This window comes from Balaenoptera physalus, assembly GCF_965194825.1.
Source record: "Balaenoptera physalus genome assembly, chromosome: 5".
NCBI lineage: Eukaryota > Metazoa > Chordata > Mammalia > Artiodactyla > Balaenopteridae > Balaenoptera > Balaenoptera physalus.
In genome coordinates, this window is record NC_138884.1 from 51570451 (window position 1) to 51593784 (window position 23334).

Genomic DNA, 23334 nt, shown 5'->3' on the forward strand with positions numbered 1-23334 from the left:
TCCTGTATGAGAGTATGTCTTATGCCAGAACCTCACCCAGGTTGACCCCCCCCCCCCCGCCCCGTCTGACTAATTTACTACTGAGAACCAGTTGTAAATAGAGGAAAAATGTCACTGTATCCTTTTGGGGAGAAGATCTTTACCTTTTTAAAAATTTACATACAGTTCTCATTATTTTATCAGGGCTTAAGAATATTTCATTTTTGTTAGTCTTAAAGTCTTGTCTGAAAAGATTACTTGAGTTCTTAAAACACTTCTTAGGAATAAAAGGTTAGCGATCAAAAGACTTGAGCAAATGCTGGTGTTCGTGATTTCTTGTTGGTAGCCTAAATCCCATCCTGCTGGCAAACTCCTCTTTAGAATTTCTCAAAGGATGGGACAGGACTAAAAGAACCCTCTACCTTGATTTATGTAGTAACAAATTTCAAATATGGGTTTGAAATACCTTGCTTGTATATACATCTACACATACAAACAAACACCTCCCAAATATTCGAGAGTTAAGGAAAAATCCAATTGGTCAAATTAGCTAATCTAGACTATAATAAGATTCATTCACCATTACTTCTACTGCTACAAAGGATACTGTCAAATGAGATTAGCAAGCAATTATCAAACACAGTTTGTGTACCCTCTATGAATCTTTAAGTCTGCAAAGACATTTAAATATATACTTGACACTTGAACAACTATAGTAGCCATCTTTGCGGTGATCAAGGACTCTATAGTATCTAAAATGTTCTTAGCCATGCAAATTTACATAGGTACTTTTAACTTACTGAACTTTTAATCAGAGTACTAAACACATCTAAATAAAACAGAGGCTGAAAAGTGAAAACTAGCATTGACATTTGAAGAGTCAGCCAGAGACCCAGACGAACTGAGCTTAGAGATATATTCAATTCAGAAAAGGCTATCTGCCTGGATATTCAGACATGGAGCACCTCAGAGCATGTGACTCTTAAAAAAGATGCTCAGTATGAAGAACATGATACCTCTGTGGATTTCAGGGAATAAAATACAAACAGAAAATAAAGAAATATCAAAATAACTGATCTTGCAATATCCTGTAATCACAACTAAGGAGACAAGAAAGGCAGCACAGCACTCTGCTTCTCTTATAAGGGGAGGATTTTTGAAGCCATGTTTCCTTTAAGTAAGAGTGACCTCTGGTGACTTTTTAATTGCACCTCAGTGTACTATGTTAAATTATTCTACAATTCTTTTATACTAGCAAATCATTTAGTACTACATTTTAAATTTCTTAGCAAAGTGATAAATGCTTTACTGCAGGACCTAAGGATTTCATGTAAATGCCTCCATTTTAATTAATTCATGGAAATTGTGCCCAAAGCTAAATTAAAATTCTGTCTGAAACACGGGGCAGTATTTTCTTAAAGGAGACTAAGGCTCATTTTCAGGAGTGACTCATATAATATGGCATTAAATCAGCTGATACTAAATGATGACAACACAAACTTATCACAGCCTCGGGGCATATATGGATGAATGCTGGAAGGGTAACTATTTGTACAATATGCTTTTCACTTCAGCACAAACTTCCTGGTAAGGGCAGAGTTCCCCAGCCCACCCCACCCCCAGATAACACTGGATACCCAGCAGCAAGGTCGGTTTCTAACATGCCTACTAGCACTTTCTTGAAATGCATAATAGCTTGCCTTACTCCCTACAACCTGATTTAAAAAAAATTCTTGAGGGGGATGGGGTGTGGATGTAGGACTAACGGGGCTTTCTTCCAATCCCTCAAGGAAAGAAAAGCCCTGTGATGGAGATTTCAATCTGAATAACACTTCGAAAACTTTTTCCGATTTCCAGATTAAAATGCCTTGAGGTCGGCTGAATCAATTTGGCTAGCATCTTTAGATCAGACTCACATTGCCAGTCCAGAACTGAGAGGTTAATACATCTTCAGTGAACCAACAAAATGAGAAACACAGCACATCACAATATACAAGCATGTGCACTTGCAAATGAACCTGAATGGCAGGTTATGTTTTTCCTTTAAGCAAAAGCCTTCTAATTCTGAGGGGTCTATCCTTCTCATAATTCTGGGGACTAACCAGGTTTGCCGCCTGGGCTCTGCTGCGGAGCCTGCCCGCCGCTGCAGCGCCCGAGTTCTTGGTACCCGATTCCGCAGGGCGCCAACTGCAAACATCTACGCTAATGCAGGACCCGGCCAGGTCGGACAACGATTTCCTTTCTGACATAAATCCTGCAAAATGTATTCATAGTAAAAAGAAATAAATGACATATTGGCATGCTCTTCTGTCTTCATCTCCTGCTATTCTCTCTCTCTGGTCTCTCTCCGCCTCAATATTCTCATGCTAATTTTAGGTTTTACTAGAACTTGAGCTTTCTCAATGAATATTCAAAACAACAGCACACAGACAAAATTCACCTCACAGACAAGTCAAAACAGGCTTTGTGTATTACAGACTTGACAAGTGGAAAAACCATTGTAAACCATCCTATCCAAGCGTTGGGACTTTGCGATGTTTTTTAAATGCCTCATTTTCAGAAGCAGACCAGTGATTCCATTTGTAAAATTCAATTATTTTTTTAAAAAAACACGAATTCTCAGTTGCCAGTATAAGTTTTAAAAGATTTGCTGTACTCACAAGTATTCCCTGCTGGTAATGTACTCCAGGGCTGGGCAGACAAAAGAAAGAGCATCATGAGACAGGCTCCCGCGGCGGAGTCCATGTTCACAGTCGCCGGGGCTCCCCACCCCAAAACCCAAGGTGTCCAGACAGCTGCTCTGAGCCGGAGTCTGCAAGCTCCCTCCCGCTCGGGGTAGCTAGCGCTCCCTCCTCCGGGCTCGGCGAACCCGCGCAGCCGGCGGGGCGGGAGCCCCAACCTGCAGCCACACCCCCACCCCCACCCGCTCCCGCCGCGCTGCGAGCTCCACGCGTCCCGGGCGCTCCTGGCGGTGGCGGGAGGAAGTGCGAGTCAAGTCGGTGAAGGTCTTCAACCTGCACTCGCTCCGAATCCGAATCCGCGGTCCTAGCTCCTTCACCGGCTGGTTTCCCACTCTGAACAGCTGAGCAGGTCAGTGGACTTCAGTCTGAGACCGAGCTTCACCACGCTGATGATGCTTGAGCATTAACACCGATGCTAGGAAAAATGTGAGTTTCTTTTTTTTTGGTTGAAAAGAAGTTAGGACAAGTAACTAACCCGGTTTGAAGAAAATATTTACATGTACTGAGAACTGTTGTAAAAAAGACTGCTTTTGATTTCTCAACTCATTTAATGATTCATATTTAAAAATAAAAACCTAAAGAACCTTATTATGGTAATCATTTCGAAATATATACGGTTATATATACAGTGTTATGTGTCAAAATACATCTCAATAAAGCTGGAAAATATTCAAAGTAAAAAATAATTAATTAAAACACCGACCCGACTTCTACTATAATGTCAGCATTTTATTATGTATATTCCTACTTGGAGATTTGAGAATTGTGGTCAGCAGATATATAAAACTAAAAACTGGCATCCTGGGAGAAGGAATCTTACTCCAAATATCATCAGGGAAGTGACCTTATGTTAAGTAGGTAAACTGAATACACTTAATTGAAGAATGAAGAGTTTTGAATCAACTTCTATATACTGTATGTGTATTCCTTTCCATTCAAATTCTTTAATACAATTACCCAAAAGTTCATATTGAAAAATGATGGAATATAAAAGGCATCTTAAATAAATAAATAAATGGATAGATAAATAAATGGATAGATAGATAGGCAGATAAATAGATAAATTGTTTCAGAGTATACAGATAGAGGCCTGATGGCCCATGGAGGAAGAAGGATTTCAAGACCCATGACCTTGAGGTAAGTCACATGGCCTCCTCTACTTCCTAAAGAGGCTGCCAGCAGATGTAAATGAAGGAGGTATGAGCATGGCATCACTAGGATCAATACTCTCCTAAAACTGTGACCAGACTCATGACAAATGTGCTGAGACTTAGGAACAGTGTCCAGGCATTCTTGCACCATCCAAAGTGATCAGAATATGAAAGTAACTTTAACCTTGAGTAGGGCATTATATGCCTGAGAACAAAGCAGAAAAGCTGTTTTTATTATTTCTATTCTGCAACCTGGGTAAAAAACAAAAACAGGAATAGAAAATGTAAATAGCTTGGCAAGGCCACAGAATTTACAAGTAGAATTTGACCCAAATATGTAGATTCTGATCCCAACTTTCCAGCTTTCTCCACTCCTACTCAGGGCCCCTGGGAATCAGGAACTCTTCCCACCCACCCCATCAATCAGCAGTCCTGGGAAACACTGAGCAAAGCTTGCTCGGAGGGTGCATTTAGAACCTTGAAAAAAGCCACAAGCGGTAGAGTGACCTTCATTTATTAGTCAGACATTTTCCTAGTGCCTAATACATGTCCCAGAACCTGAATATGGTATTTCTAATTTTTAAAGCAAATATAAATTAATGATTTACATTAAGTGTCTAATATTTTTTAAAGCCTATACAACAGACAGTCTGTGTGTGTGTGTGTGTAATCTAAATAAATGGTCACAGCATTCCTTTGAAGTAAATGTTACTCTGCCCATTTAATGGATAGACAGACTAACCTCAGAGAGTTTAATGGATGTGTCACAAAGCAAGCCAGACTTGGACCAGGTCAGCTGAGCTCTGAAACCCCTTCTCACTGGCCCTCAGGTCTCTGAAACAGAAAAGTTGTCACCTGTGAAAACTCTATTCAGTTGTTCATGGGAAATCCATTTAAAATGGGTTAGAAGGCGCCTCAGTAATTGATGTCAATTAAAACCAAAAAGGACAATGCTGGTAAATTACTTGAGCAGACATTCAGGATGGATTTTCCAAGTCAGAGATGAAACAGCCCACGAGGGATTGAGATTTGCAGGCAGATGTCCTTGTGCAGTGCACAGCATTGACCACTGGACAGCACTGGGGCTGTTACATGATCTTCCAAGACAAGGGCAGCCCCAGGTGAGGAGGCTTGAAGAGACCAGGCAAAGCAAGGCCCAAAGCAGGGACTTGCTAGCAGACAGCTGATGCGACTCCTGGTTTTACCGCTTTCCAGCTGCCTTCTTTCGCTGGAGACTTCGTGGCTTTGTGCTTCACTTTTCTTGTGTGTAGAATGGTGATGATAGCCAGTCATAGAGCCATTATGAAATTACAGGTCTGAAACCCCCACAAAGGGATGGAAACTGCTGAGCATTCCACGTACCAGTCCCAGAGCTGCCCTGGGAGTTGGTACCCACCCGTGAGACCCCCGGCAGCTGCTCAGCATCTGTGATCCTCAGCTTCGTTGTCTGTTTCATAAGAAAATAGAAGTCTTACCAGCAGAGAACTGATCCAAGGGTTACAGGAGAAAATGAATGTCAAGTACTTAACACCATGCTCATCCACAGGGCGCTGGATCAGGTAGGCTGATGCTAGAGCTCCAGGCTCAGAGGAGAAAGGATGCCTAACGGGACCGCCAAGGCCTCCAAGCTAAATCCCTGCAGGTCAGGGGCAGTCCGCTGCATTCTGTGACCTGTTTGCACAGCCCTTTGCTCTTTTATATAAGAAAGATGACAGATAATCAACAAGGACCTACTGTATAGCACAGGGAACTCTACTCAACATTCTGTCATAATCTATATGGGAAAAGAATCTGTAAAAGAATGGACACATGTATATGTATAACTGAATCACTTTGCTGTACAACTGAAACTAACACAATATTGTAAATCAGCTATACTCCAATATAAAATTAAATTAAATTTTAAAAAATCAAAACAAAGCAAAGGTGAAGAAAATGTGTAGATCTAATCTTGCACATTTCTATAAGTGATGATTCAAACCCCACAAATCACGCACGCGCATATATGTATGTGTCTGCAGAGTTCACACCAAACACAAAAGAGAACTTGAAATCAGCACACGTCACAAATAAAAGACAAGAAATCAACTTCCGATGTTCAGAAGTGTGTGGACCCTCATATGTGTAAGTGCAGACAGGCTGCCTAGGAAAGTATATTCTAAGTGAAACTACACCCTTGGCATTTCCTGACCAAAGTCTTCTGTTATCCTGCTCACCTGGGAGCAGTCTGTGCACTCAGGATTCCCTACCGAGAAGAGGAAGGATCAACTCACCCCACCCGAATGAAATCCTTTCTCAATGCTCTCCATAGATCAAAACATGACTCCATTCATTTTTCTTCTCTATTCAGCAGTTTTCTCCCTGTAAATTATTTCTGCGTGTTTTATCTAAATCTGGGAATACATTTAACTTTACTCTTGTAATGGGAACAGATGTATCATTAAATCCTCTGAAAGAATACTGTGAATAAAATATAATCGTATTTCTATTAGGAGTTATTTTTCCCATAAGCCCCCAGGCAACAAATCCTGAAGAACAATTATGGAGAGACAGACTGCAGGGAGAAGAATTGTCACATGTGTGATAAAAAACACACTGCACGGTGTCTTCGCAGGTTATCTCTGATGAGCTATGTTCCCTGTAACTAGCCCTTGGAAGCCCTGGTTTTAACAACCAAAGGATTATGCATCTAATTACATAAATCTCAGCTAGAGAATAGTCAGCCTCATATTGTTATCCGAAAAACTAAGTTTGCCTCTTGGTGGGTGTCGAGCCAAAAGACACAACCAACACAAAGAGTGAGAGAAGGAAGGATTTGTTACTTGCAGCAAGTAAGTAGAACACCAGGGATCTTTCCCAAAGCGGTGTCTCCCCAAACAGCAAAACTGGGGAAGTTTTAAGCTAAGGGTACATGTATATTCATGAAAGGGCTTGGGAGGTAGGCAGAGCCCAGGCTTTAGTTGATTGAAATCCGGAGGATCAGAAAAGGTCAACGCCATCATCCCTTAGATTCCCTTTGACCTGGTGGTTGAGTGCTTCAGGCTAATCTTTACCATGGAAACAGAACTGGAAGTCTTTACAACTGATACATTGTTACTAGTGCTACTTCTCTTGCCTGATAACAGTCAGCATTCTTGTTTTCCCTTAAGATCCTTCATTACTGAGACCTGTTCAAGGGCAAGCACTCTGGCCAGGCTTAGATCACAAAATGGCTTGTACTAAATTAATAGGTGTTCTCTTATGTCCAGAAAGCCATGCCTGGTTTTCTTTCTCCATAGACCCCCTACCTTATCTGCTTATAATATTTCTTTCCAATTCAGCCCATTTCAACCCAGTAGGACTTTTGGGGACTAACAAACACTGGTATCTAAGATAGAACAAACCACAACTAAGAACTTGAAGTATAAAAGCAATACTGCATGGTATTTCCAAAAGTGCTTAATAAACATTTCACAGGATTGTGCATAAACAACACACTTTTCCTGACATTCTGGCACAAGTAGAATCAGAGAGGCTTAACGTTAAAATGAAGTGCAGAGTCAGCTGTCCAGCATTCTACCCAATTCAAGCACCACAGTCTCCAATATCATCTTGCACACATGTCCACTGATGGCAGCAGCTGAGGTGCATACATAGAGAGAAAAGGGAGATTCTAGAACTTCCTTCTATCATATCACAAAGAAGGATAAATTCACAGAATCAACTACATGAGTGTCCAGGAAAAAAAATTCTTTTTTTTTTTAAACTTTTTAAATTGAGATATATTATACCCTTTAAACAAAATTTCTAATTTTATGAAAGGCATAAAAGGTCACAATTTTTCTTTACTCCTTTGGGGTAGGAAGAGGGAGGCAGAGTTGAGTGCATCCTTAAAAGTCCTTTTCTAATTTAAAATTAAAATCAACATCTGATCTTGACCTAAGAATTTTTCTATTGAGGTATAATGGACATAGAACACTATATTAGTTTCAGGTGTACAATTCAATGATTTGACATTTGTGTGTACTGCAAAATGAACATCACAGTAAATCTGGTTACCATCAATCACCATACACAGTCACAGATTTTTTTCTTTCTTCTTGTGATGAGAACTTTTCAGATTTACTTGCAGCAACTTGTAAATATGCAATACAGTATTAATAACTATATTCACCATGCTATACATTACATCCCTGTGGCTTATTTATTTTATAACTGGAAATTTGTACCTTTTGAACCCCCTTCACTCATGTCACCTACTTCCCACCCCCATCCCCACCCCCCCAGTCTGGCAACCAACTATCTGTTCTCTGTATTTATGAGCTCCTTTTTTTTCTTTTTAAGATTACTCATATCAGTGAGACCAGAGGTTATCTTTCTCTAACTTATTTCACTTAGCATAATGCTCTCGAAGTCCCTCCATGTTGTCACAAATGGCACAATTTCCTTTTTCTTAATGGCTCAATAGTATTCCAGTGTGTGTATCACATTTTTTTATCCATTCACCCATCAATGAACACTGAAGTTGTTCCCATGTCTTAACTATTGTAAATAATTCTGTAATAAACATGGGTGTGCATATATCTTTTGGAGTTAGTGTTTTCATTTTCTTTGTACAAATACACAGAAGTGAAATTGCTGGATCATATGGTAGTCCCAGTTTTGATCTTTTGAGGAAACTCCATGCTATTTTCCATACTGTCTGTACCAATGTACATTCCCACCAAGAGTGCACAAGTGTCTCCTTCTCTTCACATCCTTGCCAACACTTGTTATTTCTTACCTTTTGATGATAATCATACAAACAGGTGTGAAGTGATATCTCATTGTGGTTTCGATTTGCATTTCCCTGATGATTAGTGACGTTGAACATCTTTTCCTATACCTGTTGGTCAACTGTATGTGTTCTTTGGAAAAATGTCTCTTCAGATCCTTTGCCCATTTTTAATTAGATTGTTTGTTTGCTATTGAGTTGTGCGAGATCTTTATATATATTAGATATTAGCCCATTATCAGATACATGATTTGCAAATATTTCTCCCATTCAATTGGTTGCCTTTTCATTTTGTTGATGGTTTCCTTTACTGTACAGAAGCTTTTTAGTTTGATGTAGTCTCACTTGTTTATTTTTACTTTTATTGCCTTTGCTTTTGGTGTCATATCCAAAAAATCATGGCCATGACCAATGTCCAGGAGCTTACCGTATATGTTTTCTTCTAGGAGTTTCATGATTTCAGGTCTTAAATTCAAGTCTTTATTCCATTTTGAGTTAATTTCTGTATGGTGTAAGGTAGTAGTCTAGTTTTATTCTTTTGCATGTGGCTGTCCAGTTTTGCCAACACCATTTGTTGAACAGACTGTCCTTTCCCCATTGTATATTCTTGGCTCCTTTGTCATAAATTAAGTGACCATATATGTGTGCGTTTATTTCTGAGCTCTCTATTCTGCTCCATTCATCAATGTGCCTCTTTTTATACCAATACCATACCATAGTTTTGTAATATAACTTACAATCAGGAAGCATGATGCTTCCAGCTTTGTTCTCTCTTAAGATTGCTTTGGTTATTCAGGGTGTTTTGTGGTTCCTTACACATTTTAGGATTTTTTTGCTCTGTTTCTGTGTAAAATGCCATTGGAATTTTGATAGGGATTGAATTGAATCTGTAGATTGCTTCTGGTAGTATGGACAGTTTAACAATATTAACTCTTCTAATCTTTGAGCCACAGAATATCTTTCCATTTATTTGTGTCTCCTTCAGTTACTTTCATCAGTGTCTTATAGTTTGCAATGTACAGGTCTTTCACCTCCATGGTTAAATTTATTCATAGGTATTTTATTCTTTTGATGCAATTGTGAGTGGTATTGTTTTATTACTAGCATATAGAAATGCAACCAATTTTTGTATATTGATTTTGTATTCTGCAATATTACTAAAGTTGTTTATTAGTTCTAACAGTGTTTTTTTGGTGGAGTCTTTAGGGTTTTCTATATATAATATCATGTCATCTGCAAATATTGACAATTTTACTTCTTCCTTTCCAGCTGGGTGCTGCTGATTTCCTTTTTTTTTTTTTTGCCTAATTACTCTGACTAGGACTTCTAATACTATGTTGAATAAAAGTGGCGAGAGTGGGCATCTTTCTCTTATTCTTGATCTTAGAGGAAAAGCACAGAGTATGACATCAGCTATGGGCTTCTCATATACGGCCTTTATTGTGTTATAACCAATTTGATTTTATTGCACAGAATTGAATCTAAATTCAACCATAAGCATTTCAATGATTATCATTAAAAGTCTTTTTAAATTGAAAACAAGACTGAGAACTCGTAATAGTGCTGGTTAATTAAAAAAATACACCCTTAAGGATTAAGTTTATTCCATAATTCCAGTGATATATTTTTAGGCTGAAGTACTGATGAATGAAGTATTCCAATGTAGAGGAATCTTGAAAATACTCTGAGTGAAATTAGTTAGTCATAAGGAACCATATATTATATGAGCCCATTGATATGAAATGTCAAAAAGGACAAACCTATAGAGACAGAAAGTAGATGAGTGTTTGCTTGGGGCTGTGGGAGATGGGAGACTTGTAGGCTAGAAAAAGAAAGATTTCTTTTTTTGGAAATTGATAAAATTTCCAAAATTTTTTTTATCAATAAAATTGATAAAATAGATTGTGGAGATGAATGCACAACTCTGAATATACAAAAAAACAATTGATTTGGACACTTTAAGTAGGTGAATTCTACAGTAGGTGAATTATATCTCAAAGCTGTTTTTAAAAAGGAATACAGAAACTCTAGAAAAACATTGAATCCATTGACATCTACTTTACCACACTATTCCAAATAGAAATGTAACTGAAAAATGGGAGTTAAAAAACATAAGCAGCAATATCCGTTATTTACTGCCATAATAATGCTGTGAATCAACCAGAAACCTCAGTGGCAGACACCACTTTACTGAGCTCAGGGGTCTCAAGACCACACTCTTGGCTCAGCAGGTGTTCTGGTCTCCTGCGCACCTGCCTTGGGGAGGCTGTTGTCCGCTGATGGAGAATGGCCCCATCTGAGATGACTGGACTTGTGTATCATTGCTCAGCAAACAAACCCAGGCACCTCTCACCGCGGTGGCACAGAACTAAGAGAAGAAGCAGAAAAATACAAGTCTGTTCTGATCTTCGTGTGTCACATCAGCTGGCATTCCATTGACCGAAGTAAATCTCATAACCTAACTCGGGATCAAGCGTCGGGAGAACAGATTCTGCCTCTTCAGTAAAAGGAGCTGAAAAGCCATGTGTCAAAGAGGGTGAATCCAGGAGCGTGAAGAATGAGGACCATTTAGACCTCAGTCTCTGCCCAGCACAGGGATTTGTGATGGAAGAAAACTGAGCAGAAATTAAATATTTGCCATCTGGCAGCTTCACTTTCTCACCATTTTCACTTAAAATTGTATCAGAGGGCTTCCCTGGTGGCGCAGTGGTTGAGAATCTGCCTGCTAATGCAGGGGACACGGGTTCGAGCCCTGGTCTGGGAAGATCCCACATGCTGCCGAGCAACTAGGCCCGTGAGCCACAACTACTGAGCCTGCGCGTCTGGAGCCTGTGCTCCGCAACGAGAGAGGCCACGATAGTGAGAGGCCCGCGCACCGCGATGAAGAGTGGCCCCCGCTTGCCGCAACTAGAGAAAGCCCGTGCACAGAAACGAAGACCCAACATAGCAATCAATCAATCAATCAATTAAAAAAAACAAAAGACTCCTCATTTCCTCCTCTTCCCCTTTAAAAAAGAAAAAAAAATTGTATCAGAAACTTTGAAATATCTTTCTGTTTCATCCTGATTTAGATAATAGAAACATTTAACATTTTTGTAATTTAGCTCAAATAATGGCTGCATAATTCAAGTAGATTCAAAAGCAAATACAATCTAACTTATAATAGCAAGTTTTGATATAAATGCCACTGGATGATACTGTGAGTATGTGACATGAGCTGGATGACTTGCTTTTTAATTATAGGAACTTTTAGCTTTTGCAAAGATAACTACTTTTTAAAATGCTTTTCTAGATGTTCTTGTCTTATCACAGAAATACATTCTTATATGTACATGTATAATTCGCATAGAGAAGTGTTAATAACAACTCCCTACACACACACACACACACACACACAGACACTTCCATTGCTCTATTGTTATGTCATTGACATAACTGATGAAAACTAGTTTCCTTCATGTCCATACACACATTTATAGGATTAGGTTCATTTTCCTTGTATTGTAATTACAATATGATGTTATTCCTCAGCTTGAACTAGATTAAAATTTTGCATTTGTATTTTTCATTTCCATGTGGAAAATGAAATCTTATTTTTGCCTGTCAGTCTAAAACCACTTTGAATCGTAAATTGGTCTCCTATGGTAAACCTTTAAGACCTCTTTTTTTTGTTGCTGTAACCTTTTCTACATGGTGGACTTTATTAGTTACATTAATTAAATAACAAATGCCCACCTTATTGAGCTGGGTATGCTTTAATCCACAGGCACAAATCAAAAGAAAGAAATGATTATAACATTAGAGTTAAAAAACAAAAAGCTTTGGTTGATTTTTTTGTAAAGAATGGTTTAAAAGGAACCTAAAGTCGTTCCTTTATTTGAAGGCTTAAGTAATTGTACCTGCCAGGTAATATATGAGAGGGAGGCCTCTCACTTACCCCCCCCCCCCTTTTGTGTGTTTCAATTACTGGGAAGGTTAATGGTGCTGAACAGCTGAGGTATGAAGGCACCTTTCATTATCTTCCCCATCAGAAGTCCCCAGAGCCCTTTCACCTTCCCTCGTGTTTATGGGAAAAGACAGTGTTCTCTCACAGCCCAGAGTACATGAGAACCAACTTCTCACAGCCTAGCAGATCTTTGCCAACATTTTCTGGAAAATAATTCTGCCCCTTTCAGAGCCAGCGTGCAATGTAATTTGAACTCAAATACCAACATCATTTAGAATGACTGAAATAATACCTTGATCTTGTGACTTGTATAGTCTCATTCTTCTAAATTTTAACTTTAATGAGGCTTATTTATTAAGCAAGTACAGAGTATATGGGCAGAATTTTTCTTTGAATATTTTATATTGAATGAATTGAAATAATTGGGATGTTAAAGGACTAGGGAATGATAATGAACATGTATGCACTGAAGCATTTACTCTGTACTAGGTAGGTTCTCTTCTGTATCATATCCCTTTAAGACCCCTCTTCTCTGAATATCGTCCTCCATGTTGACTCCATCAGGATTCACTTACCTAGAAACAATAGGTAACCTGTGACCAGGGCAGATGTTCAGGGAATGGAAAGGAAATTACGGCTCCACCAAACCTCTCTTGCACAAGTACAGATGTGTTTGTATTTAGCCTGAGACAAAAACTTTGTTCCTTTTCCTTCATTATTGTTCCTAACATGCAACAAAGGCAATTGTAGGAAAGGCAGTGTGGCCCTAAATTCCCCCTCAGCTGATCTTTAAGAACTTCAGACATTTTCCAAAGAAGATTTTGATCTAGGGAAGGACATCAAGCTCCAAATTAAGGTGGAATATGTGGGAAAAAGGTCACTGGGATAGGGTTGCCAGGTAAAATACACCATGCCCAGATAAATTTGAATTTCATATAAATATATAGTTTGGGAGACATACTTACAATCAACAAATATAAATCTGGCAACCTAACATTGCACTGCACGGTATAGATGGCAGATGATTTTAAAAAGGAGGGTCATGGGGATATAAAAAAAGAATGTGAAACTCAGAGTTTTTTCGAGGGTAAGGGTCAACAAACTGGCATGAGGTCCAAATCTGCTTTGTTCCTGTCTAAACAATGTTTCATTGAAACACTGCCACACCCATTCATTAAGTACAGTCCAAGGCTGCTTTCACTCTGCAGTGGCAGCGTTCAGGAGTTGCAGGCCCACAGAGCCTAAATATTTACTATCTGGCCCTTTAACCAAATAATAAAAAATAAAAAGTCCCAGTTAAACTGCTAAAATTACAATTGTCATTCTAAATACTCACTATTTCCCCTCTCTGATGAAAGGCTTCTTTCCATAGGCGTGCCTGATATTATAAAGCTGAAAATATGTAGGCTTTTAAATAAGTAATATTATTCTACTCAGTGGATTTAAACATAAGGCAATATTGTCACTTCAAGAAAAATAAAAAGAGCTTTGAGAATTTTTTCCATATGTCCACATTTGTGTTTCACAACTCCAGACCACCTAATGCAAACTTTCATTTCTCAGCAAAATGAAGCAGAGAATATTACAAAAGACTCAGCGATGTCAAATCCAGCCACCAGTTAGATCTTCCAATTTTCAGTACAACATTTCCTGCCAGATGTGGCTCAATGTGGCTTAAAGAAGCAGTTGTTTAATTCTCATGTGGAGAACTATTGTTCTGGAAGAATGAGGGCATTATAGGATTAATCTCCAAGTAGTAAGAAGAAAAGCTAGGTTTACAAACTCTGTATGACTCTGTATGTGCCAGTGAGTAGCTGGAAGTAAGCGTTCTATTGGAAGATAGGATTTTGTTCCTCAGGAAACCAACACACTCCTGGGACCCTGGGTTGAAGCCATTTGATGGGTGGAGAGCATGAGAAAGGTCTGGCAACCAAAGTCACCCCATGCTGCTGATGCAGACTGCTGGCAGAGACAAGATAAAGTTCACACAGTCACTTGAGGCTTTAAAACCTAGTCTGCAAACGAAAAGTAGAGAAGAAAATTCTATTTCTAATCCACCAGTGAAAGATGTGCATTTCATTTTCAGATTATGAAAGTATCAAAGGAGAAAGGCTGTGCTGTCATGAGTGACAGTGCCTCGGCCGCCAGGACTCCAATCAGAGGCTCAGTGATAAGTGAGAGTGAGCCCAGACTACTGCCAACGCCATGGCCAGAGACCGAAGAACACACGGGGAGGGGTTTCCTAATTGTGTATGGTAAATAACCCCGCATACAAATCCTCCAAGCCACGATCTGGGTAGTGTATTAGAGCAAAGAAGTAACAAAGAAAACAGGCAGGTTGACGTTGAGGAGAGAGGACCAAATCAGTTTCAATAGACTTGAGGCTCTGTGGACCTAGGGAAGGAGAGGGTACAGAGCCCAACAGGATAGGAGACAAGGAAGGCGTTGGAGCTCTGCTCCTCACCAGAGCTCTCTAAATCTCAGTATCCACATTTTAAAAAAAATTTATTTATGTTTATTTATTTTATTTTTGGTTGCCTTGGGCTCGTGGGCTTTCTCTAGCTGCGGCAAGCGGGAGCTACTCTTTCTTGCGGTGCGCAGGCTTCTCATTGCGGTGGCTTCTCTTGTTGCAGAGCACGGGATCTAGGCGCGGGCTTCAGTAGTTGTAGCTTGCAGGCTTAGCTGCTCCGCAGCATGTGAGATCTTCCCAGACCAGGGCTCGAACCCGTGTCCCCTGCATTGGCAAGTGGATTCTTAACCACTGCGTCACCAGGGAAGCCCTCAGTATCCACATTTTTAATATGAGAATAAAATCACGTGTATTTTATACAAACACTTCCTGGAAAATGGTCACGGCTAGAAATATCATGAGACTTCAATAAATGGCTTATATTTATAATTACTAACAGAAATAAATACAAGAAGCTAATAAGAATATGTTTTATAACCTAATGCATTTTGGATCACTCATTTCTATCCCAAAGATTTAATCTATACCATCGTGGTCTCTAAGCTGTAGTTTATATTATGTTTGCCATGAGTTGCTGTGACCAAATGTTACTGTTTTTAGTCCTATAGTTCCTGTAGTTTCTTGTTGCAGTGTTACAAACTAATGTTTCCCCAAAGTAATTTTTGAATGAATAAACAAATAAAAGTGAGAAGCACTCCTATGAAGCCCTTATTAAATATTAAAGGATAAACAGTTCTAATTGAAAAATAAAAGAATTATAATTTTAAGTGCAAATTTGACTAATTGTGCTTTTCAAAAGCTACTGTCAAATATTTTTCACAACAGTAAATCTTAAGTTATGATAAAAAATTCCTTGTGAAATCACACCTGACAAAATGAACCCTAATTATGTATACTATCTCCTATCTAAACACATTCTTAAATAATTATTTCAATTTAAAATAAAGAAATTATCAGATTGGGTTGGAATTTGTCAGTTGGTTATCTCTCCATGAAGCACCGCTAAGTTTTTTAAACCTCCATCAGCGAGTGAGAACACCACACCTTGGCAGAATCTTAGCAGTTATCAGAAGCAGGAGTTGTGGGAACATATTTACAAGATTAGGGGTCTGAACTCCAATGGTTTAAGGTGGATTTTCAAGATGGGAATCTGACTGGGTTTGGGCAAAACTCATGACATAATAGTTTTGATTTTGTGCTACAAAGGCAACTCAGTAGAGAAAAGATCGTCTGTTCAACAGATAGTCCTGGAGCAATTTGATCCTTGTGTAAACAAAAAATAAATTTTCATTCATATCGCACACTTTATACAAAAGTTAGCTCAAAATGGATTGTAGACCTAATTGTAAAACCTAAAATTATACAACTTTTACAAGAAAACATAGGAGAAAATCTTTGTGAACTTGGGTTAGGCAAATATTTCTTTGATATGACACTAAAATCACAATACATAAAAGAAAAAATCAATAAACTGGACTTCATCATGATAAAAATGTCTGCTCTTTGAAAAAAGCATTCACAGTTAAGAAAATCGAAATAGGAGCCATGGACTGGAGAAAATACTTGTAAGTAACGTATTTGATAAAGAACTTGTATCTATAAAGAACATATAAAGAACTCTTGAGGGAGCGCGGGGCGCCACCGCCGCCGCCGCTTATCCGCTGAGGTCAGTCTCCTGGGCTGCGCCCGGGTCGGCGGCCGCGGCGGCTGAGCAGCGAGAGCCGGGAGCCGAGAGACGCGCTCCGCCGAGTGTTGGGCACGGCAGAGCCCGCGCCTTCGCGGCGTCATGGGCCCCCTCCTCGGGCCACAGAGGGCACCAGCCGCAGGAACCCCCGGGCCTCCTCGCGGCCGACCCTGAGCGACCCCCGGGTTCTCCGGCGTCCCCTCCCTCCGCCTTATTTTCTTCCCTGCTCTCGCTGCTGCTGCCGCTTCAGCTCTCCGTTATGGCAACGGAGCCGCCATCCCCTCTCCGGCTTGAGGCGCCCGGCCCCCCAGAAATGCGGACCCCACCGGCGGGTAAGGAAAAGTGTATCTGGATATAGTAGATCGCTTAAGGCATCCCTTAGTATTACCATGTTCTTTGATTAAGCTCAGTGGAAAACTACAACAACCCAGTCTAGGCAGGGCTACTAATGACCCAGACTATTCAAGAAGCAAGGATTTGGTCACCCACCAGGGAAGAACCACGATCTGCTGAGGTGCTTGCTGAAGATAGAAAGAATACAGAATGGGTATAAGAAAGTAGTTACAAAGACCAGCTATAACTGACCACTTACAGAAACGAGGACTGTAATTGTCATGAGTACACCATTTTTTTTTGCTATGAATATATTTGTGTTAAGTGTGTATTTGTTTTTTCTCTCTCATATTCCCTTATTATGTAACATGAGTTGTATTGATTTTATATCATAATATGTAAGTACTCTTAATTTTACATTATAGTACTTTAAGTTATATCACAAGGATTTACCTCCTCTTCTGGGGATAAGGTTAGTGTATTTTGATTGGACTCAGAATTGTTGTATCATATTAAGTGGAATTAAGACCTTGTTATTGTCTTATTTGGGGATTAAGTAAGATTTGAGGAGATGCATATGGGTGTCATGTTGACACAGGGTCGACTTGTGATGATTAGTTTCATGTGTCAACTTAACTGGCTATGGGGGACCCAGATTAAAAATTATTTCTGGGTATATTTTGTGAGGGAATTTCCAGGTGAAATGAGCATTGAAATTGGTGGACTCAGTAAAGTTGATTGCCGCCCCCCCAATGTGGGTGGACATCATCCAGTCTGTTGAGGGCTTGAATAGAACAAGAGCTGGGGGAAGGAAGAATTTGCCCCTTTTTCCTGCCTCATGGTGTGAGGTGAGATATTTCATCTTCTCCTGACCTCAGACTGGAATTTATATCACCACCTCCCCTGGTTCTCAGGCCATTGGACTAGGATTGAATTATATCACTAGCTTTCTGGGGCCTCCAGCTTACAGATGGCAGACTGTGGGATTTCTCAGCTTCCATTATCATAAGAGCTAATTCCCTGTTACAAACACATGCATGTATTCTATAGGTTCTGCTTCTTTGGAGAATTCTGACTAATACAACATGTATCCACCACTGTAATATCACACAGAATACTTTTACTGACCTAAGAATCCCCTGTGTTCCACCTATTCAACCTACTCTTCCCTTCCTCCACCCAAACCCCCAACAACCACTGATCTTTTTACGGTCTCCATAGCTTTGCCTTCTAAACTATCATATAGTTAAGAATTATACCGTACGTAGCCCTTTCAGATTGGTTTATTTCACCTAGTAATATGCATTTAAGTTCCTCCATGTCTTTTCATGGGTAGTTTATTTCCTTTTGTTGCTGAATAATATTCCATTGTATGAATGTGGAACAGGTTTTTGTTTGTTTGTTTGTTTGTTTTTAATCCATCCATCTATGGAAGGGCACCTTGGTTGCCTCTAATTTTTGGCAATTATGAATAAAGCTGCCACAATCATTCATGTGCAGGCTTTTGTATGGACGTAAATTTTCAGCTCTTTGGGGTATATACCAAAGAGCTTGATTGCTGCATTTTATGGTAAATGTATATTTACTCTTTTATTAAACTGCCAAACTGTCTTCCAAAGAGTCTGTACCATTTTGCATTCCCTACAGCAATCATGAGAGTTCCTACTGCTCTGCATCCTCACCAGCATTTGGTGTTGTCAGTGTTCTGAATTTTTGTCCTCTTCATAGCTGCATAGTGGTTTCTCATTGCTGTTTTAATTTGCAGTTCTCCAAACACATAAGGTGTTGAGCATCTTGTCATATGCCTATTTGATATTTTATATCTTCTTTACTGAGGTGTCAGTTTAGATTTTTTGTCCACTTTTAATCAGGTTGTCCTCTTTTTTTAGTGGTAAGCAGTAAGTGTTCTTTGTATATTTTCATACCAATCCTTTATCTGATTTGTCTTTTACAAATTTTTTCTCCCCATCTATGACTTGACTTCCCATTCTCTTGATATTCATATCTTTTTAAAGTTTTTTTTCTTTTCTTTGTGTGTTTATTTTGAATAATGTATATTGCTTTTTGTTCAGTTAACTAATTCTTTTCTGCAATGTCTAATCTACTGTTAATTCTATCCAATGTACTTTTAATCTCAGCTATTTTAATTTTAATCTCTAAAACGTTGATTTGCTTTTTAAAAAATACCTTCCTTTACATGTCCAATCCCTCCTGTAGCTTCTTGAAAATATGAAATATAATTATAATATCTACTTTAGTTTTGTTGTCTACTAATGCTTTAATTTTTCTATTTCTGGGTCAGTTTTAATTAGGTTTTTTCCCCTTCATTGTGGTTCTATATTCGTGCTTCTTGATATACCTGGTAATTTTTTTATTGGATGACAGTCACTGTAGATTTTCTTTTTCTGGTGCTAAATATTTTAGTATTTCTGTACATATTCTTGAACTTTGTTCTGGGATGCAGTTAAATTACTTAAAAATAATTTTATCCTTCTGAGTCTTGCTTTTAAGCTTTTTAGGTGGAACCCAAGTAATGTTTAGACCATGTTAACTTTTTCCCCACATTTCAGGATTGAAAACTATTCTGAATACTCATGTATTAAACAGTTTTCCATTCTAGCTGGGAAGACCAGGCTTTCTTTTTTTTTTTCCCTTTGTGAGTGTTAAGAACTTGTTCCTTCTGATACATCCAGGTGGTTCTTTCCCTGCCATGAGTAGTGTTCTTACATGCATATGCCCATCTGTACTCATAGGCCTCTGTAACCTAGTTTCCATTCACCTATCGTGCTTCTCATCCCTTCATTCACTCTTCCACATTCACAGTGGGGCTTGTTTAATTTCTAGAACAAGCCTGGCTCTTTGCACACAATTTTTATTGCTTCTGCTTAGAATGTGCTTCCTCAGCCTGGCTTGACTGGCTCCAAAATGGCATTCAACTCTGAACAGGAGGAATATCACCTTTTCTTATGCAAGTAAGGTTCCCCAATTTTCTCTCAAACACTGTTTCTTGCCTTCAAATCATTTTGAGATTCAAAAAAACTTGTTCATGTGTTTTTTAAAATTTTGCTTTCCCAGGCTATCTTACCCAGGAGTTGATAACTACATGGGGACAGAAACTCTAGAAAAGAGATAATTTAATGATGAGCTTTCTTTATTCGTCATATTTTATACTGTTAGAAGAATGAGGCTATCAACTGAATTCTGTCCCCCCAAAATTCATACATTCAAGCTCTAACAAAGTGATGGTATTTGGAGATGAGGCCTTTGGCAGGTAATGAGATTAAATGATGTCATGAGGATTAGGCTCTATTAGTGCCCCTGTAAGAGGAAACCAGAGAGTTTTTTCTGTCTCTCTCCACCATGTGAGGACACAGTGAAAAGACAGTTGTCTGCAAGCCAGGAAGAGAGCCCTCACCAGGCACTGAATTGGCCAGCACCGTGATCTTAGACTTCCAAGCCTCTAGAACTGTGAGTTGTTAAAGTCACCAAGCCTATAGTATTATGTTATGGCAGCTTGAGCTATAAGAGTACTAAATGGAAGAGACATGGAGGAACCCTAAACACATATTGCTAAATGAAAGAGGCCAAACTGAAATGGATACATACTGTATGATATCAGCTATATGACATCCTGGAAAAGGTAGGGCACTGAAACTATTCTGTATGATACTGTAATGGTCAACGCTTGTCATACATTCGTCAAAACCCATAGGATATGCAACAGAGTAAACTGTAATGTAAACTATGGATATTAGTTAATAGTAATGTATGAACTTTGGCTCATCAATTGTAAAAAATGCCCCACACTAATGCAAGACGTTAATAATAGGGGAAACTTTGGTTTGGGGAATAGATGTGAGGGGGTGTATGAGAACTCTATACTCTGCTCAAATTCTCTTTAAACTTAAAACTACTCTAAATATAGTCTACCAATTTATTTAAACAAAATAAATCTAAGTTGCCTCATCATATTGTGAGGTTATTACCATCTTACAGTTTTTCTATTTGACCGACTTCTTTAATGTTCATTTCTATCTTCTTTTATCCTTGTAAAAAATATATCAAATGTTTTGTACTATTTCACCTCCCAGCCTATTATCTTTTTAGTTATATGTCTTTCACAAACTTTCATTGGAAACTACATGAGATATCCTTGACTTATTACACTCTATGCCCATTACTATTTTCACCACCTCCCTAGTAATGCTTGAACCTTGGCTATGACCCATTGTCACCTCTGGACAAATAGTTTCTGCTCTATTTTCTGTCTTCTGTCCTTCTGGGCCACTTCTATCTACCATCATTACCCAAAGAACTGACTTTACAGATTCTATATGCCAGTGTGTAAGACTTGCAGTGTTTTAAGAAGTATCCCAACTTCATGATGATGATTTGGGGTCATTACCAAAGCACTCGGGATCATACATACTGTCTTAAGGTAGTTTTATGGGGCAACGCACATTGGTATTTTCCTCCTATTAACAGAGTAGGAAACTGTGGGTTGATCTGCAGCTATTTTGATTAAGAAAGCAGGATATGAACTCTGCTTCTTTGCTGGGGTACTTGGCACTGCTCCTTCTCTTGCTGGGACATATTTTGCGCCTTTACAGCCTGGCATCTAGGCGTCCTGATCAGACTAATGTTTGGCTTTATTGGATACGTTGACCAGTCTGATTGATATTCTGGTACATACAGGGTACTTGGTCATGGTTGCTCACCTCTGAACCTCAGCTTCATCACCTGCAAAGTGCAACTAATAGCACATCCGCTTTGTGGGGTTTTTATGGATTTGGCAAGCGTCATAGTGCCTGGCACGTGCTAGAGACTCAGGTGATGCAGTAATTACCCAAAGTTGCATTTTCAGTGGATCCTTCCCACCGGGAGAAGGTGACTCACGGCCTTGGGGGAGGAAGAGCAGGACAAACAGCAAGGGCAGCAAGGGCCAAGGCAAGGAGGTGAGAACTGACATGCAGGGGGGCCTCATGCTGGTATCACCAGAGGGCCCAGAGTGAGCCAGGATGTGGGGAGAGACTGGCCGGTCAGTAAGACCAGGCCAAGAAGGGCCATGTGAGGGGGCTTAGCTTTTACCTTGTGGTAGAGGCCATCCAAAGGAGAAAGTGGAAGATGGGTAGGTATAGACTTCTCCCTTAGGAATTGTCCTCGGGGTCTGTTTATCTCCTGGCAGGGTCCGTTCAATGAGTTGGCCCCTCCAGCACATTCTAGAGAGGACTGGCCATGTCTGACCCTCTGGAGATACAGCCCTGACCTCCTGGCCACCTCACTGAGGAGAGGGCTCACGGGGGAATCAGCCTCACTCTGCATCTGTCCACCAGTCCTGCACCCTGGACTCCAGGACCACTCACTTGCAAGAGACACATCCAGCTGCCAGAGGAAGTGACATTTCCTGACTCATCTGGCTAAGAATGAGCAGAGTATTGCTGACCATTCCAGGGGAGTAGCTGCCACAGAAGATCAGGATGGGTACAAGCCATAGAAGGTCAGAAGGAACAAAGGTCAGTCCACGTGGGAGTTCACATGGGCGCCTCACAGTCACCAACATGCCCTCGAGTTTCCCTTCCAGCCCAACACACACTCCACCTGCCCACAGTCGCCTGTGCCACCATCACACAGCCCCACAAAGCTCCAAACATCCTCAAACACACAAACTCCCTACCTATAAGCAGATGCCTGTGTGCCCAGACCCCTCCTGCTCCAATATACATGCGCTACAAACCCCAATAAAATCACAGCCACAGTCTTGAATACAAAAACACACCCCCAACGGCCCCCGATAATCAAACTCCGAAATCCTCACATCCCACAAAAATCCACCCAACCCCATATAACCCCCCAATGCAAACACACAAACCCTTCAACAATAGCCAAATACATTCAAACCAAACTCACATACTTCTTAATATAAGACACAAACCCCAAAATCCAAATATAACACATACAGTCCCCCCACAGCTGTGAACATCCACGTATGTACAATGCCTCAGAAGCTGAGACAAACACAAAATACCATCAGAGAGACACAATGTTTCCAACCTTCTCCTAAATACTCCCCCCAGAACACATGATGAACTCACACCCCCAATACAAACATACACCCATCTCCCTCTTGAGATACCATAAACAGCCTCTGTCACATCCCCTGATTATACACACACAGCTAACAACCCCAATTTACACTGACATCCCCAGTCTCTGCAAATTCCTCCACACCAAAAATACACTCCCTAAACTCTTACCCTACAGGATGAGCATATGTATA

The 23334-nt window shown here is 39.8% G+C and overlaps 1 long non-coding RNA gene across 1 annotated transcript; it reads right to left on the reverse strand.

Moving 5' to 3' along the window:
- Positions 1 to 3096: 3096 nt before the first annotated feature.
- LOC309661111 lies at positions 3097 to 11086 on the reverse strand. Its single transcript, XR_014263864.1, has 3 exons — positions 10877 to 11086; positions 4614 to 4705; positions 3097 to 3135 (listed from the first exon to the last, which is right to left on the reverse strand). It is a non-coding gene; the product is annotated as an uncharacterized lncRNA (long non-coding RNA).
- Between the last annotated feature and the right edge of the window lie 12248 nt (positions 11087 to 23334).